The 16,133-nt window shown below is 41.0% G+C and overlaps 1 long non-coding RNA gene across 1 annotated transcript in view; it reads left to right on the top strand.

Moving 5' to 3' along the window:
- Window positions 1-13,641, top strand: part of LOC149779673 (uncharacterized) — a 28,087-nt gene extending 14,446 nt beyond the window's left edge. Inside the window, exons 3-4 of the long non-coding RNA XR_016415423.1 lie at window positions 11,614-11,739; window positions 12,517-13,641. This is a non-coding gene — a long non-coding RNA (uncharacterized LOC149779673). The remainder of the gene's footprint in view (window positions 1-11,613; window positions 11,740-12,516) is intronic.
- The last annotated feature ends 2,492 nt before the right edge of the window (window positions 13,642-16,133 follow it).

Raw genomic sequence — 16,133 nt, 5'->3', positions numbered from 1 at the left:
TTTTTTTGGGACTATCGCTTTGTCATAAAGGTGACAATGTTTTTCCCAAAATCACCAAGGAATCCTCCCCTTTGTTGACGCCTCTTTTTCTTGGAACGACTGTGTCTTTTCTTAGGGTAATGTCGATGCTTGGCTAAGCGCTTTGTCGGATGACGCGTCTGCCTTTGTCTCTTTCTTTTGTGGCTTCTTGGAGGTGACATCTTTTTTACAAGTTCACTGATACCCCGACTTGGTCACAGGCTCTTTTTATACTGGAACGCGTCGCCACTGATTGTCTTTACGTTTTATCAGTTTGAGGACAGGCATGACACGTCGTGCAGGGGTACGCAACGGACTAAATCGAGCCAGTTCTTGCTTGGACAAATCCAGTAAACTTTGTAACATGCCCGATCTTTCTTGGACTTTGATTTTGGGAGAAGGTACTTTGTGAGCAGCAGCCACTGCCACTAAATTGGAGGGTCCTGCCACTGGGGAAGTTCTTTTGGGGGTCATCAACGGAGATGTTCTTGGTGTGATCAACGTCTCCAAGTACTCTTCAGTTCTGGGTGTCATCAACGGAGAAGTGGATGAACGTGAGGATGCCGGAGACGCAGTCACTGCCGTGGCAGGTCGTGGTTTGCGAGTGTAAGGTTGCGTCCTGGCCGAAGTGCCTCTCTTGCGACTAGTTTTCTTCTGTGGACTTTTCTTTTTCTGGGGACTTTTTCTCTGTTTCTTTTTCTGGGGGCTTCTTTTCTTTTTCCGGGGTGGTGTCTGGTAAGAGGAGGGTCCTGCCACTGGAGAAGTTATTCTTCTTGGGGACCTGGTCTTTTTCTTTTTCTTCTTGGGGCTTCGTTGGACTTTTGTCTTGGGGATAACTTTGGGGGCATTAGGATCCCATCTTAAGAGTGAGCGAATGATGACCCCTCCTAGAGTACCGCTCCCTCCAGGTTTCAAAATGATTTGTTTTTTGGTTTGAGTGTCAATGCGGGGATCGGCCAGTTGGACCAAAGCGACTTTGTTTCGATCGAAAAAGCGTTTGGTTTGATGAGGAATCTGAATGATTCCTTGGAGTAATTGACGTGCCGTCACCGTGAACCATCGTAAGACTTCTTTGAGACTAGCTTCTAAGACACGGGCTCGTGTTTGTGGATCTTTTTCTCGACTGATGCCATACAAGGCACGAATCAATTTGACGGGAAGATGCGACTGAAGGGACGTCATGTTCACACTGTGTGAGACAGACGAAAAAGGGTCTGAGGTTTTTATAGATTTTTTGATGGGGAGTGAAATGAAGTCGAGGACGGAGACGTGTACAGGACAGGCCCTCCGTCTTGGCACCAGTGGTGAAACAAGTGGGTACGAAATCGCAAATCCTCGGGGGTCGTAGGTTTCAAATCGACGAGTAAATAGGCGTGTAGCGTTTGAGTGGCATCGTCGTACGCCTGAGTCAGCCAAGGCGTTCCTAACTGTTTGGCTAAGACTTGCACTTGCGATTTATCTCGAGGGCTTTTAAACAAGACCACGTAATGCGCATTGAGACTGATGGTGCGATGGGCTTTACTTTGTTGAAACAAATTTTGGGTGATGTAAATGACACTGGCATTACGGTGATGCCCTTTGCGCGTGAACCACAATTTAATTTCTTCTTCGTCTTCTCCTAACATGTCGTCGAAAATGACTAAATGGGTTTGACGGGAGTCAGAGACGATGCCGTCGTCTTCTTTAGGAATGCCTTCCACAAACACGATGGAATCACCTTGACTTTCTCGCAAGAGGCTGTACGCCGATTGCCACTCTTTGTAACACCACACGATCCGTTGAGGGGGTCGATCGATCAAATGATGTTTATGTTCGATCAAACGTTTGACGAATTCGGTTTTGCCTGAACCGCTAGGTCCAGCAATGAGCATGTTAAAGGGATGGCGAAGATACAAAGCCTCCCAACTGGCACGATCTAAGTGTTCGTCGATGACTTTGACAGTAGAGGAAGAGGGAGCAGAGACAGCAGAGGTAGCCATGGTGTGAGAAATGTCACTTGTGACACGAAAACAAACAAGACAAGAGTTTATATACTTTTTCAGAACACGTTTATTGAATGTTTTTTTTCAAACATGAATACGAAAGACAAATATACATAAAAGCCAAAGGCTTAAGTACAAGGATAAAAGGCACATGATAACGATGAACGTGGAATAAACACAAGTGTCTGTACAACAACCACATCTTTTGGGTAATGTTCTAACCAGTTCAACAGGGGGTAAGGTCACACAAGTGTCCTCCCGAAAGGGTCTTTCAGGTCTGTCCACGACAGTCCTGTCCTGGGTGACGGGTTCTTCTGGCACCGTCACTAACACGGGTTGAAAAGTAACTTTTTTCCTTGAACAACTCTCGTGCATACTGGGCCACTTCTTGGGTCCAAGCCTCAAAATCCCATTCTTTCCAGGCACGGACATCTGTCCAATGGGGATGTAAGTCACAAGCTACACACACATCGTCATACACGTCTTGGGTAGCTAAAAGTTGACGAATCTTTTTTTCCCGTAGAGGTCGAGAAGTATCCAGATGAAAACGCAAGGCTTTGAGCAAAAGGAGTTTTTCGTGACCATTTAAGGCCATGGAGGTGGTAAGTACTGATCGTAAAGAGTCCACAAAGAATCGGCTGGTAAACGAAATCCCAAAAAACAAGTCACTAAGACACACACCACTTGTCGTCCCAAATTGAATGGATACAGTTCTTGTAATAATCGATGGTAATGATCCGCGGTTTGAATATGGTCATTGAGTTCCTTCCACGGAATCTGTTGGATGACATGTGACATAAGTCGTGGCATGGCAGCCTGTTTTTATAGTCTCTTTGTTTCGGAAACAATACACGTACTTTCTAGCCAGAGATCTTCGTTCTCCAGTAGGGAATCTAAATCTTGCATACTGTAACCGAAACTTCAGAGTTCGTTTAGAAGTTTCCTCTTCCTCTAAGTAGATTCCACGTAAAATATGTTGATAATCCTTTAACTTGTCTTCCTCAATGTATTGCTGTAGGTGAATCTCGAAGTAACCAAAATAATGAACATTTCGATCATTCACTAACTCAAAGTGTTGAACAAGGTCTGACCACTGAAACAATTTCTGACGAATCAGTTCTCTTATACCATTCAGGTACCAGTGGTTAAAGATCTGGTGACGTAACGGATGCAATTGTTCTTTACGTTTCACTTGTATTTTCACCAGCTCTCGGTAAATGCGTTCTCTCAACTCCACAGGCAAAGCACGAATGTTCTCTAGCAAAGTATCCATGAATAGGTCATACTAAATCCTCTTTGGTCTGACACAAGAAATGTACTCTTTGCACAAACATGGTTTCACTTCAGTGTCGAATTTAAATCGTTGAGTCACTAATCTACACATTACAATTCGTTCAGAAGTTTCCTCTTTCACTAAGTTGACATTGTGTTCAAGATGTTGGTAATTCGTTAACTCTTCCTCTGGAATTCGATGCAGTACGTTTACAATGATGTAGGTAGAATCGTCCATACCAAACCAATCCTTTTTAAAACTAGAGGATCGTTGATCAATGTCTGTCCGATGGAACACTTTCAATTGAATCAATCCTTGTATAGCCTTCAGGTACCAGTGGTTCAAACACCGGTGACGTAACGGATGCAATTGTTCTTTACGTTTCACTTGTATTTTGACCAGCTCTCGGTAAATGCGTTCTCTCAACTCCACAGGCAAAGCACGAATGTTCTCTTGTAAAGTATCCATGAACAGATTATTATTATGGTAAGAAGTTACTTCAATGTCTCGGTCCCACTAAGGGTAAGTAATGACAATTCGGTGACCATCGAGCATGTTCTACGTAGGCCGAATCTTGCGGTTCCCAGTGGTGAAGTGTCACATCGCAACTGAAGCACCTGACTTTATCTCCTTCGCCCAAGTAGAAAAATCCGGCTCTGGCTAATTCTTCGGGGGTCGGTCCTCCCAGATACTTTGGCCATTTTCCTTTGAACGATTGAAGACGATTTTCAAAGTCGCAGTATTCCGACAAACGCACAGGAAACGAATATTCGTTTTTCACAGGTTCGTTTCGATGAGGGTTGAGTGACATGGGTAGGAGTTTGCTCAAGGCTGGATGACATCCGTAGGGGGGTAGACGTGAAGGTGAACATTCCCCTTTAAACCCGGTAAAATGTCTAAGAGGACGAGCGGCATCACTTTCGCATCCCTCAGGTTTGACACGCACAGCATCACTTTCCATGACAGAGGCAGTGAGAACAAAGTTCCCATGATGCTTTACGGCATCGCTCAGGTCACAACGTACAGCATCGTATCCATCGCAAGGCTCACAATCGCACTCGTCTGCAAACTCCGTTACGCAGTTACAATGGTAACCACATGGACAATCGCAGTTTCCTTCTGGACATTTTCCGTCGCAAAGCCTGGGTCTTATCCATCCAGTATTAGTCACACTAGAGGAAGATACAACTTTTTTACAATCCCCAAACTGGAACGATGTCTCTTTCAAAGTATTCATCTTGTTCGCTCGGTCTTGGTAGTCACAATGAACTATCGATCTTGCCTAGGGTTCCTTTTTATATACAGACCAATACCGACGTGACCGTACGGTAAGGTGAAATGATTGGGAAGTCGCACTCGCTTCTGGTACACGATTTGATAAACTTTTTCCAAAGGTCGACTGACGATGTGGTGAGTGGGTAAACGTACAATCTTGTTCGGTTGGTAAGTGGTCACTTTAAAGTTTCCATCCTCTTCCGATTGCAAGGCTTCTTTCAATACCCCAAAGTTGACCACTCGACTGGTACGATGATTCAGAGTCAGTCCTTTCACTTTGCACGTCGTGTGCACTTCTCCTTGTTTGTCCCGGTATTCGTAGCCGTAATTTTTGGGACCGCCACTGACGAAACTTAGAATCTTGTCGTCGGGATGCTCGTCTGTCCAGGCTCCTAAACGGTCTCCTTCGATGTCAGGGTGATGTTGAATCGGGTGATGGATGTAAATGCAACTGTCCGTGTCAAAGTACAGGACGCGTTCTTCTAACAGTTCTAAAGCTTCGTACAATTTTAAGCGAGCATGGGCTGTCACGTAAGCTGCAATGATGACATTTCCAAAGGGGTCGTCTTGTACAAAGTCCAGATCTTCTTCGTAATTGACTAAGATCAAATCCTCTCGAACGACGTCCACGTGTTTCATGAATTTGGTTTTGTCGTGAATCATCTGAAAGTAGCGGGAAGGTTCTGTCAAATATTCCGTCTTGGGTAAACACGGGCGTTGTGCCATTTTACCCCACAAGCAATTTAACATCACTTTGGCAAACGATCGCCTGCCTTCGTTTTTCTCGATGTGGTCTAAAGTGATGCCTTCTTGTTCGTAATATTTCTCTTTGAATTTTATTTGGTCTTCGGGAGTGTGACACCAGGAAGGATAGCCGCTGGCTTCTTGCTTCAGTTTCAAAAAGGCATCCACGTAGTCGGCGAAAATGCCTTTCTGAGTAGGGTCACCCTTGTGGTAATGTTGTGTCTTGGGAAAGTGGCAAATTTCGTATACTTCTAACAGTTGGTATCCCATGTCCAGAGCTTTGAACAATTCTACGCTAACCCAGGTTCCCGTCAAGGCCCGTTCTTCCTGGCTGTGCTGACAAGGTTGGTCTTGGTTGCACGTTTCGGCACAAGTACGGCACAAGGGAAACATCAGTTTGCCTTGACAATGGTGAGGTAAGACGGGATGGTATAGGTTCGTGGGAGGCAAAACTTTGCACTTGATCAAGCCTTCGTATTGTCGAATGTTGACCAGGTCGATGTGTTCCGTCAGGAATTGCGGGTGCCCTACAGGAAAGCGACAATATTTGCACACGTAGGGATACAGCGAACACACGTCCAAGTATTTGATTTCTTCTCCTTTCTCTTCGTCGGCTTGGTACAGCAAACAGGTGGCATTGGTCCTTCCTCCGTACAAACTATCCCTCGGGTTCAGCGGGTCCATGAACTGGTAACTTTCCACGAGGCGTTTAAACTCGGGATCGGTTTTCATACGGTGATCGTACTCGTGTTCCCACATTTCCACCACTTGGTATCCTTGCTGTTCTAACTTTAGGCGTCGCTGACAAGTGTCCTGGTACAAGTCTTCCATGGTTCGTTGTAAAAACTGATTTTTAGTGCCACGGTCAGGGTAACAAACGGGACATCCGTGAAATAAGCAACCGTTAAACTCGTACACGATCTTGGGGTTTTCTAAGTCCCAGCCATCGACCGAATACGTTCCGATGGTCTTTTCGCCCCCTCCGTTGCGAGCATGCTGAATCCACTTGTCTTCCTTGTCACACAAGTAATGTAACCAGCGTAAGGCTTTGACCGAGTATTGACGTTTGACAAAGTGGGTCGTTTGAGGGCTGATGACAGCCACGGTGTTTTCAGGCATGAAGCGTTGGCGGTACACTAAGGAACACGCTTTGGCAATGGTGCAAGCTTCTTTCAAAGGATCGACCCCTCCGTGTTCCATGAACAGTTCTCGAAATTTTCCACAGCAACGCCGTAAAATGTCCACGTCGGAACGACAATACTTTAGCATTTCTTCCTGAAAGTCGAAAGGGTCCGAGGCGTGAGCCTGGTACCAAGCGTAGAAAGCTTCTCGTTCTTCGGTACGCATGTTGTCGGGGTCGTAATAGTGAGCCTCAGGTAAATGGGGTAGAACGGCGTGTTGATTGGCTTCCGTATTGAAAAAGTGTGGAAAGTACCCTTTAGCCATTTCTGTCATTCCAAACGTTTTAGGCATTCGACTCAAAGGCATGGCCAAGTAACTCATTGAATCTTTAAACTGTACTTGTCCCACTTGCATGAAAATGATTTTGGCTCCGTTCAAAGTCACTTTAGGACGCTCGGTGCCTTGTTCCGTATAGTACCTCAAAAGAAACTGTCCATCGTATCCGGAGAAATTGTGAGCCATCACCGTGGCATGACGATGACAATCTGCGTAACGTTCGATATCCTCTTGGCTCCACGTCTTGTCGACGGGGTCTAAGACCCATTGGGCAAAATCGGCTAACGTGTTTGGCCCCCGAAAGATTTTTTCACGTCCTCCGGGAATCTTGCTGCAGTGAGGGCAATGACTGAAGATAGGTTCTTGAATGCACTTCTCGCACGCTCGATGAGCCACGCAGAAATTAGGAATGTGAATGCCGGTCTCTTGCATGCATTCGAAATCGAAAAAGATGAAATTGCCTTTCTTCTTGTGACCGTCCTCTTTCTCTGGTGGGGGTTGGTATTTTTGCACGTAACATTGGTGTTCCAAGTCCACGATGTGGTGACAAATGTGACATTTTTTCTTTCCTGAACATACGTGTGCCTTGGTATTATTGGTACGTATGACTTGTTCACACGTAGAGCACAATCTCAGCAGTTGACAAGCGCATTTCTTCTGTGAACCTTGCGTCTTCAAATGTTGTTGGTAACAGGTAGGGCTGACAAACGTGCGCAGACAAGTTGAACAAGGCACTGGTTCTTCGCTCAGACAGGGTGAAGAGGCCAAACATCCTGTGCATTTCGATCCGCAATGCTTGTGTTGCTCTCGATTGTTATAACCATGGTCACATTTCTCACAGTAATAACTGTATCCCAGGAATCCAGTGATAGTGGTAATCGTATCGAAATGGTCATCGTGATAATAGACATGAATGTATTTTCCGTCCTTAAAATCTTGCCCTCGAAACAATAGAGGTCCGCGCACTTCTTGAGGGTGCACTTTCAAGGTGTATCGTGGAGCTAGGACATCTTGCAATTTTTGCATCTCAGGAATGCCGCAGGGTGTGTCTTTGGGCAGTCCGGCTTGTTGTAACAGGAGTTCTGCTTCATTTCGTTGTTTGGCTCGGTCGGAACGTTGAATAGTGTCCCAGGTTCTTTTCCATTCTACCGTGTCGTTCTTGTTGGCATAGGTTCGTCCCACCACGATGGCACGGGCTAAGCACATCTGGTCATGAGGGTTGTCAATTCGGACGAGACTCTTTTTGGTGTTGCGAAGGTCGTCCACCAATAACATCTTTTTGCGTCCTGTCCCTTGAGGAGGAGAGACGTGGGTCATGTCCAGTGTGGCTTTACCATCGGTGATGTCAAACTGATCATTAGATTGTTGTACGTGTTGAATCTTGTCCATGACTTTGGAAGCAGTCAATTCTGCAGGGGTGCTAAACTCGATCCAAACAGGGGATTTCAAACCGTCGTGTTGTATGGAAAGTCTCAAGCGATCGTCTTCTTTGGGTTGACATTGTCGCTTAAGTGCAGTGAGCAGAGAATCCCACACTCCGGTGATGAACCCTTCTGCTTTCTCTAACGGCACTTCGGACTTGAAATCTTTAAACTTCACCGTGTATTTGTAAGCCGTGGTTCTAAATGTTCTAGAGGAGCGCTTTTCCGTCTCTCGAATGGAATAGTATTTTTCAGGGTTGACTAAGGGTGGTAAACTTGGTTCAGAGGTTTCAAATTCTGGTTCACTCATGTCCTCTTCAAAATCACTGGTATGAATTTGTGCCAAGATTTCAGCCCTGGTACGAGGCGATAGATCACGTTTCTGCCTCTTACTTCTTTCTTCTTCTTCTTTCTTCTCGAATGAATGGGATCGTTTCATCTTGAAAGCAAAAAGTCAAATGACTCAAGTTCAAACACCATAAGCTACTTTATAGTCATAGCAGACCAGCGTATATAAAAGGGTGTGTGTCTTGTCCTTTCACTATTCATTTCACTCTCAAGCCGAGCACAACGATGGAAGAGACTAACCAGATGGAACGTTTCGTCAGAGCTTTGCGAGGGGTCATTAGAAAATTCTCTTCAGACCAGCCTACGGACTACTCTCCTTCCTTTAGAGATAAAAGTCAAGATACTTGCTATATCTGTCAGAAGAAAGGGCATTGGTCTTCAGAGTGTCCAGACCGTGAAAAAAGAACAAAAACAGGGACTAAAAAAGACAAAAGTCAAGATACCTGTTATTATTGTAAAGAAAAAGGACATTGGTCTCCAGATTGCCCAAAAAAGAAACAAGAGGAGTCAGAAGAAAAGAAGGATTCTTCAGAAGAAGAGAGGAATTCTTCAGAGGAAGAGAGGGATTCTTCTGAGGAAGAAAGAAGACAGGTGAAGAAAAAGAAACAGGAGAAAAAAAGAAGAAGGGAAGAAAGCGAGGAGGAAGAAGAGGAAAAGAGTGTGACGGTGAAGAAATTAAAAAAACCGAGAGACTAAACAAGGAGAAAAGAAGAAATCAATGAACTTTTTATTAAAGTGTTGTGATGTGAATTGTGAATTGGATTGTAAAAAATGGAGAAAAGAATAAATGAATGATAAAAGGTAAGAGTCTTTGAGTTTTGATTTTAAAATAAGAAGCTACACTCACGCACTCATACACAGACACGTACTATAAGGGTAAAATGGGTGGGGTTTATTTGTGAGTTATTGGCAAATTGAAATTGTATTTCTTTTCGAGAAATGTGGGTGGCCCTGAAAAGGGCCTTTTTTCTTTATGGTGCAGGGGTGAGTTTAAGCAATCAATTTTAACTGCCTTAAGCCTTTGCCACGGCCAAGGCCTACTTCTGGACTGCGTAATGATGATAATGATTGGGTTGAAATCACTAAGGGTGGTACGGTAGGCTTAGTCACAGGTTTGACGTGTTTAGCTCGGGAAGGTCGTATTCTCTTCGGTCGTGATAAAGAAGTCTGATACATTTGTTTCAGACTTCTTAACTCCGCTAAAATGTCCAACAGTACCGTGACCGTTTGATTTTCACCCTCTTGTTTCTTTGCTGCTACTTCTTCTTGCTGTTGTTTTTTTCTTACCTCTTCTTCTTGTTGCTGTTGCTGTAAGAGAAAAGCCTGTTCCGCTTCCTTTTGTCGTTGTATAAATTTCTCCAATTCTTCTTTCTGTCTCTGTCTAAAATTCTCCACTTGCGGTAATGAAGAAGGTAACGAAGGTTCCGGAACAAATTCTTGCGAGGAGAGAAAATCGACAAAATCCCAATTCACCTCTTCTGAAAGTAAGTCCGGGTTCCCTTGGGCGGTCTCCCCTGCTGGTACACCCCATTGGATCGTTTTCTGAGTTTCCGTCATGTTGAATCACTGTCGCATAGATTGACTGCACACAAGCGCTAGCGAATCTATATAGACTACGTGACGTCACAGACTGCTCTCTTCGGATTGGATGCGGGCTGACTGAATTCTGTAACGCGTGTTCGGATTGGTGAATGAACTCAATCCGTTTCAATCCTTTCTGTCCCTATAAATAAGCGCAGTTCACTGCATTGATTCACCTATTGTAGGAGCCTCAACATGTGGACCGACGTTGAATCTTCAACCCTTGTGTCAACAATGATGTTCAGGACGGACATGCTCATGTATGTCCGATCCAAGTGGACCGTTGTCCACAGGACCAGCAGCAGCCTGTGGATAAGAAGAGTCTATATAGAGAGACAAGGTTGCCTCAAGAGGATTCTGATGTACGGCCCTGCTGTAAGACGAAGTTTGAGGAAAAGAAGATGTCGCAAATGCCCTTTATGTTAAGGGCATATTAACATAAACCAAAGGCCCTTTTCAGGGCCAGCCATATTTCTCGAAAAGAGATAGTCTTTGAATTGCCTACCCCTTTTTTAAAAATTTTTTTTTAAAAAAAATCTCATGTTCCATTCCCCTTGTCCCTAAACAAGCCCAAACTATTCCCCATGTTAAATTCCCCTTGTCCGTAGAGTGACCCACGATTTATCGCCATGTTAAATTCCCCTTGTCCGTAAAGTGACCCACGATTTATCGCCATGTTAATTCCCCTTGTCCGTAATCTGACCCACGATTTTTCGCCATGTTAAATTTCCATTGTCCGTAATCTAACCCAGGGGGGGTCTGTAATGCTAATTCCCATTGTCCGTAAAGTGCCCCCCTTAACTACTTATATCGATAGATATGAGTAATTAAACAATTTGGATGTTGACGTTGAGTGAGAGCGATATATCGATAGATATGAGTAATTAAACAATTTGGATGTTGACGTTGAGTGAGAGCGATATATCGATAGATATGAGTAATTAAACAATTTGGATGTTGACGTTGAGTGAGAGCGATATATCGATAGATATGAGTAATTAAACAATTTGGATGTTGACGTTGAGTGAGAGCGATATATCGATAGATATGAGTAATTAAACAATTTGGATGTTGACGTTGAGTGAGAGCGATATATCGATAGATATGAGTAATTAAACATTGGAATAATTTGGATGTTGACGTTGAGTGAGAGCGATATATCGATAGATATGAGTAATTAAACATTGGAATAATTTGGATGTTGACGTTGAGTGAGAGCGACATATCGATAGATATGAGTAATAAAACATTGGGATAATTTGGATGTTGACGTTGAGTGAGAGCGATATATCGATAGACATGAGTAATTAAACATTGAAATAATTTGGATGTTGACGTTGAGTGAGAGCGATATATCGATAGATATGAGTAATTAAACAATTTGGATGTTGACGTTGAGTGAGAGCGATATATCGATAGATATGAGTAATTAAACAGTGGGAATTAACTTTAAAATGTATTTTAATATGTTGTATCGTATATACTGCACTAAATGTTTTTATTGCAACTTCAGTTAATTATTGGGCCCCTCGTCTAAGTTACATCATAAATATTGCACTAGATGCTTGATGTAACTGAAGAAATTAATTATTGGGACCCACATGTCTATGTACCAGACCAGCGGAAATTGGAATGAAAGGTAGGTTATCCTGGGATAGGAAATATGCTCAGCCTTTACAAGCAGGAAAGTCTAATCCTGCGATTTATGCATTTGCGTCGCAAACTTTGAACACTCAGAGAATAGTAATCAGAACACGCAGAGCCATAGAAAAAAAAAAAAAACAGCTGCCTGACTCTTTTGTTCACCCCTTAAGGATCATATATGTTTGCTATTGTAGGCTATTTTTAAACTGAGCAAAAGAGTAGTTTTATAGAATGACAATTATTCCTGTGACGAATCCTTTCACAGGCTTCGGAATTGAAAGACCATTTCTGTTTTGATGGTTGCTGTTTATGCACTTTTTACTTTATTTTATCTGCCTTCTTTTCAAAGTAACCAAACAAAAGGAAAATGTGGCTTTGTTACAATGGTCCAAAGACATCACGAACCATTTTTGGTTGTTATGCATGAATGCCAGTAGCCATGAACAATCTTTTGGTGCGATTTCTCTCCTTGTATTTTGAACAGATAAATGTAAACGTTTTCAACTGTGAAATGATATAATACTTCTTTTTTATGAAAAACAAGTTATATTTCATAATCCGTATCTGCTAATTTTTGTTAATATATATTTTATCCATGTTTATACATCACCTAATCTTGTAGGTATGTAGTTCTTGAGAAGTAATCTACTTGAAATGTCAGAGTAATGTGGAATAATGAAGGAATATTGCTCTAATGAATGAAAAGTCGTTCAGGGTTAGCATGACAATGTTCGTCACACAAGTTAAGAAAATAATATTCTCTTTCAAACAGGTATCATCGATGCCATAACAAGAATAGTGTCAGATGGTCCTTCTTTCCTTGCAAGGAGAACACATTCCCACATCAGGGAACGTCTTATCTCTCTACTTGTTTACAAGCAGGGTATAAGATGGACGAGAGAGGTCAAGGAGGATATTCCCAAGAGAATTAGTTGAAACCTGGCACCTCATGAACTGCCATCAACTTAAGTTTTTGTGAAGAAGATCTTTTGATTTTGACATTAGCAACATACAATATGAAATTGTGTCTGCCACGGCAGGTTATACTTTACATAATATTTCGTAAATAACAGCAGTTGAACACAAAGTATAACATAGTATCTGCACTAACTGAAAACATTCTATATTGATTATATCTGACTTTGGTTCCCACATTGTTTATAGGGCAGAAAAAGACTAGTGTTTTAGAAATCTGAATGAAAGCATTATTGCAAGATGCAAATATGAGGTAATATTATGTGCAATTACAATGAAACAAAAAAGTCACTTGTATTCAATTGTATAAAAATTCTTAAACACAAGACAGTTCATGCAAGCCTAGAGGGAAAAAAGGGAGTGTACTGTCCAAAAGCATCAGGAAATTTGTTACGTATCTGCGAAGCACAACATGAGGGAATTACAGATCACTGTCTGGACCCCAGCCTACCATGGTGCCATATTATGAACTGCATACAGGAAGCATGTCTGTTGGCACTCATCAAACCAACCTCATCATCAAGGACTAGAATATCCCATCTATACATACTGCCTGTAGCAAGGACAGCTACATCCATGATTTCAACTCGAAAATCCTGAAAAAGTATTCCAATTTAATATGCTATTCCTAAAATCTAAAACACAATAATAAAAACAATGATAAAAATATGCACTTATTTAATTTTATTCATGTTAAGTCACCAGATTCCACTTTAAAATAAACATGGATCAACATGAGATTCACACTGCTCAAGGTTTTTATTTTGATATGAGCACTGAAATATCCACCGTAACTGAAACTGATATTAAGTACACTTTATGTTAAGATGGGCTGCTAAAAGTACTGTAAGATATGCCAATATTATGCGTTAATATTTGTTGTAGGAATTATTGAGCAAAGAACATATTTAATACCTCATTTTGTCCACTGGGGGGGGGGGGGATGAGGTAATTTTGTTTATGTACGGTCATGGGTTTCCCATTAGGAATTTTTGTCTAACCTGATTTCTAGTTAGACGGCCGTTTAAAGACCCGACCTTGCTCAAACGTGAAGTATTCTGTAGAAGGATACTTGACTTTCATCCTCGTTCTGAAATTGTGTCTTAGTCTATTATATATGGTACAGAAGCATTATTCCTTTCTTAATTATTTTTTTTTTGTGGATACATCATACAGTTGTGTTCGATTATTATTTGAAAGGATTTGTTTATTTCCAACATTCATTGGAATTATAAGATGCTCCTAAACGTTAGGACCAATGAAATATTTTGGAATTATTGTGAATTAATTTAAAGACGTTTTGGATCATAATGTCATACATCAGTTGTTAGCATATCAACATTATTCAAGGCTATTGGAACAACAGCACATACGATTGGAATTCATTCAAAACACCACTGAAACGCATTTGGAACACTGTATACTTTTGGACATGTGATAGAACTTTTAGGACTTATCTGTGATTTAATTCACAATACTGCCATTCATGTCTACACTTTTACATTCTACTTAGTCAAATAAATTATTTGCTGATATTCACAAAACCTATTTGTTTTCGCTTTTTTCTGTTACTTGGTTTTAAGACCATAGAGCCATAACAGTACTTTTTGAGCATTTCTAGAAGTCACAGACTCCTACAACTGGATCAAATAGAAACCTGGGATTGCATATGAAGATATTTACACAACAAAGACTATCATTGTAACATAATCAGCTTAACAGTCTTCGGCATAATGTAGTGCCTACATTGAAACCAGTTAATAAAAAGAATCTACTAAATGAGGATCACTTGTAAAAGAAAATAGTCTACACACACACACACACATATATATATATATATATATATATATATATATATATATATATATATATATATATATATATATATATATATATACATACATAGACATACATAAATGCATACTTAGTATTTGTATATGTAAATATGCCTAATTGGATGGCTGATAATTTTACAATTAATTTACAGTGGTTGCAAAGAAATAGCCAAATCATATGTCTCATTTGGCATCTGTAAATGTTCTTGAAAATTATCAAGTTTAATACCCTCTTTGGCATATTATGAAAAAAAACATTAACAAACAGTACACATTTCACACAAAAAACTTATATATTCATTATGGGGAAAAACGATATGCGGTCTCTGATAACACACTATTTTTAGGTCTGGGGGCATCTCCCTACATTTTCCACACATGCTATGTCTGGGGCTGGATGATAACCACCGCACTGCCTTGGACCTGGTTCCTATAAATAAAAGACTGGGCTTGGGTGTAACTGCAAAATATGTCGGAAAAGATCCCTCAGGCTGTCTGTCTCCCCATCTTTTTTGTGATCTCCAATTTGTTTTAGATATTAAGCATACAAATAACACTGTATATACATGGTACAAAACGATTAAAAGCTAATTCACAATACCATGAAAAAGTCAACGTTTAAAACATCATGTAATTACATCAGGTATCAATCTTTGCAACTCCACCTTGGAAATAAATGCCCCAGTGGAATAAATATTGTATTGCAAAATTAGCTACCAAAGATGTGTAATACTGTGTGCAAATGTATGTAGTATTTTGATTTTATCTAAACAGAAGTAAAATATCACATTCATAAGAGCTGTTACGTCTCAAAGGTCACTCTGGACTTCAGCTCGAAAGCAAGCTGATTTCCTCAGTCTGGGTGGTAGCAACTTTACCACATCTAAGTTTATTGTATGTAACCTGTTTATCATATGTATCTTCTCCATTACACGTTTAACTGCTAATATGGGCCAGAGTTCTCAGTAATGAATTTTGATATTTAAAAGCGTTTCATAATTTGACAACTGGTGTATTGGTGAGTACATTTCAAACTTATTTAAATATAGTGATTATGGACTGTCACAAACTAACACATCCAAGGCTGTGATTTGATAGAAGTTTTGGACCTGGATTCCATATTACAGTAGCAGATTTTAATAACTCAATAATTCAGCTCAGTAATTCCACTCCTTTCCTACTCCCAAGCAAGCTGTACTTGAATAATATGTGTTTGTATGGTGTTGACTTGGGGAAGCAAAACACCATATATATCTTTTTTAATTAAGTGTCTAATTTCCTTGTTACTCTTGCATTTAATGCTGCGTTTTTAGCTGGTAAAAAACACCTACTTCTGATCTTGATCTTTTGTTTGTTTTACAGAATGTTCAAATTTCACCTAGCTAGCTGAAATGTCATTTATACGACTATAAGAAACCGAGTATCAGTGGAATTTTTGCAATACTTTACAAAGTACATCAAGTTAGATCATTCTTGTACAACCAAAACTGTTTAAATATAACTATGAAAAATAGTTCGAAATAAACTGATTGCTTCCTCTCAAAACAGAAAGTAAACAGGAAAGGGATGAATATCGTAC

Source organism: Sinohyriopsis cumingii, chromosome 17, assembly GCF_028554795.1.
Source record: "Sinohyriopsis cumingii isolate HCF-2022 chromosome 17, ASM2855479v2, whole genome shotgun sequence".
Lineage (NCBI taxonomy): Eukaryota > Metazoa > Mollusca > Bivalvia > Unionida > Unionidae > Sinohyriopsis > Sinohyriopsis cumingii.
This window is presented reverse-complemented; position numbering and strand designations above follow the sequence as displayed.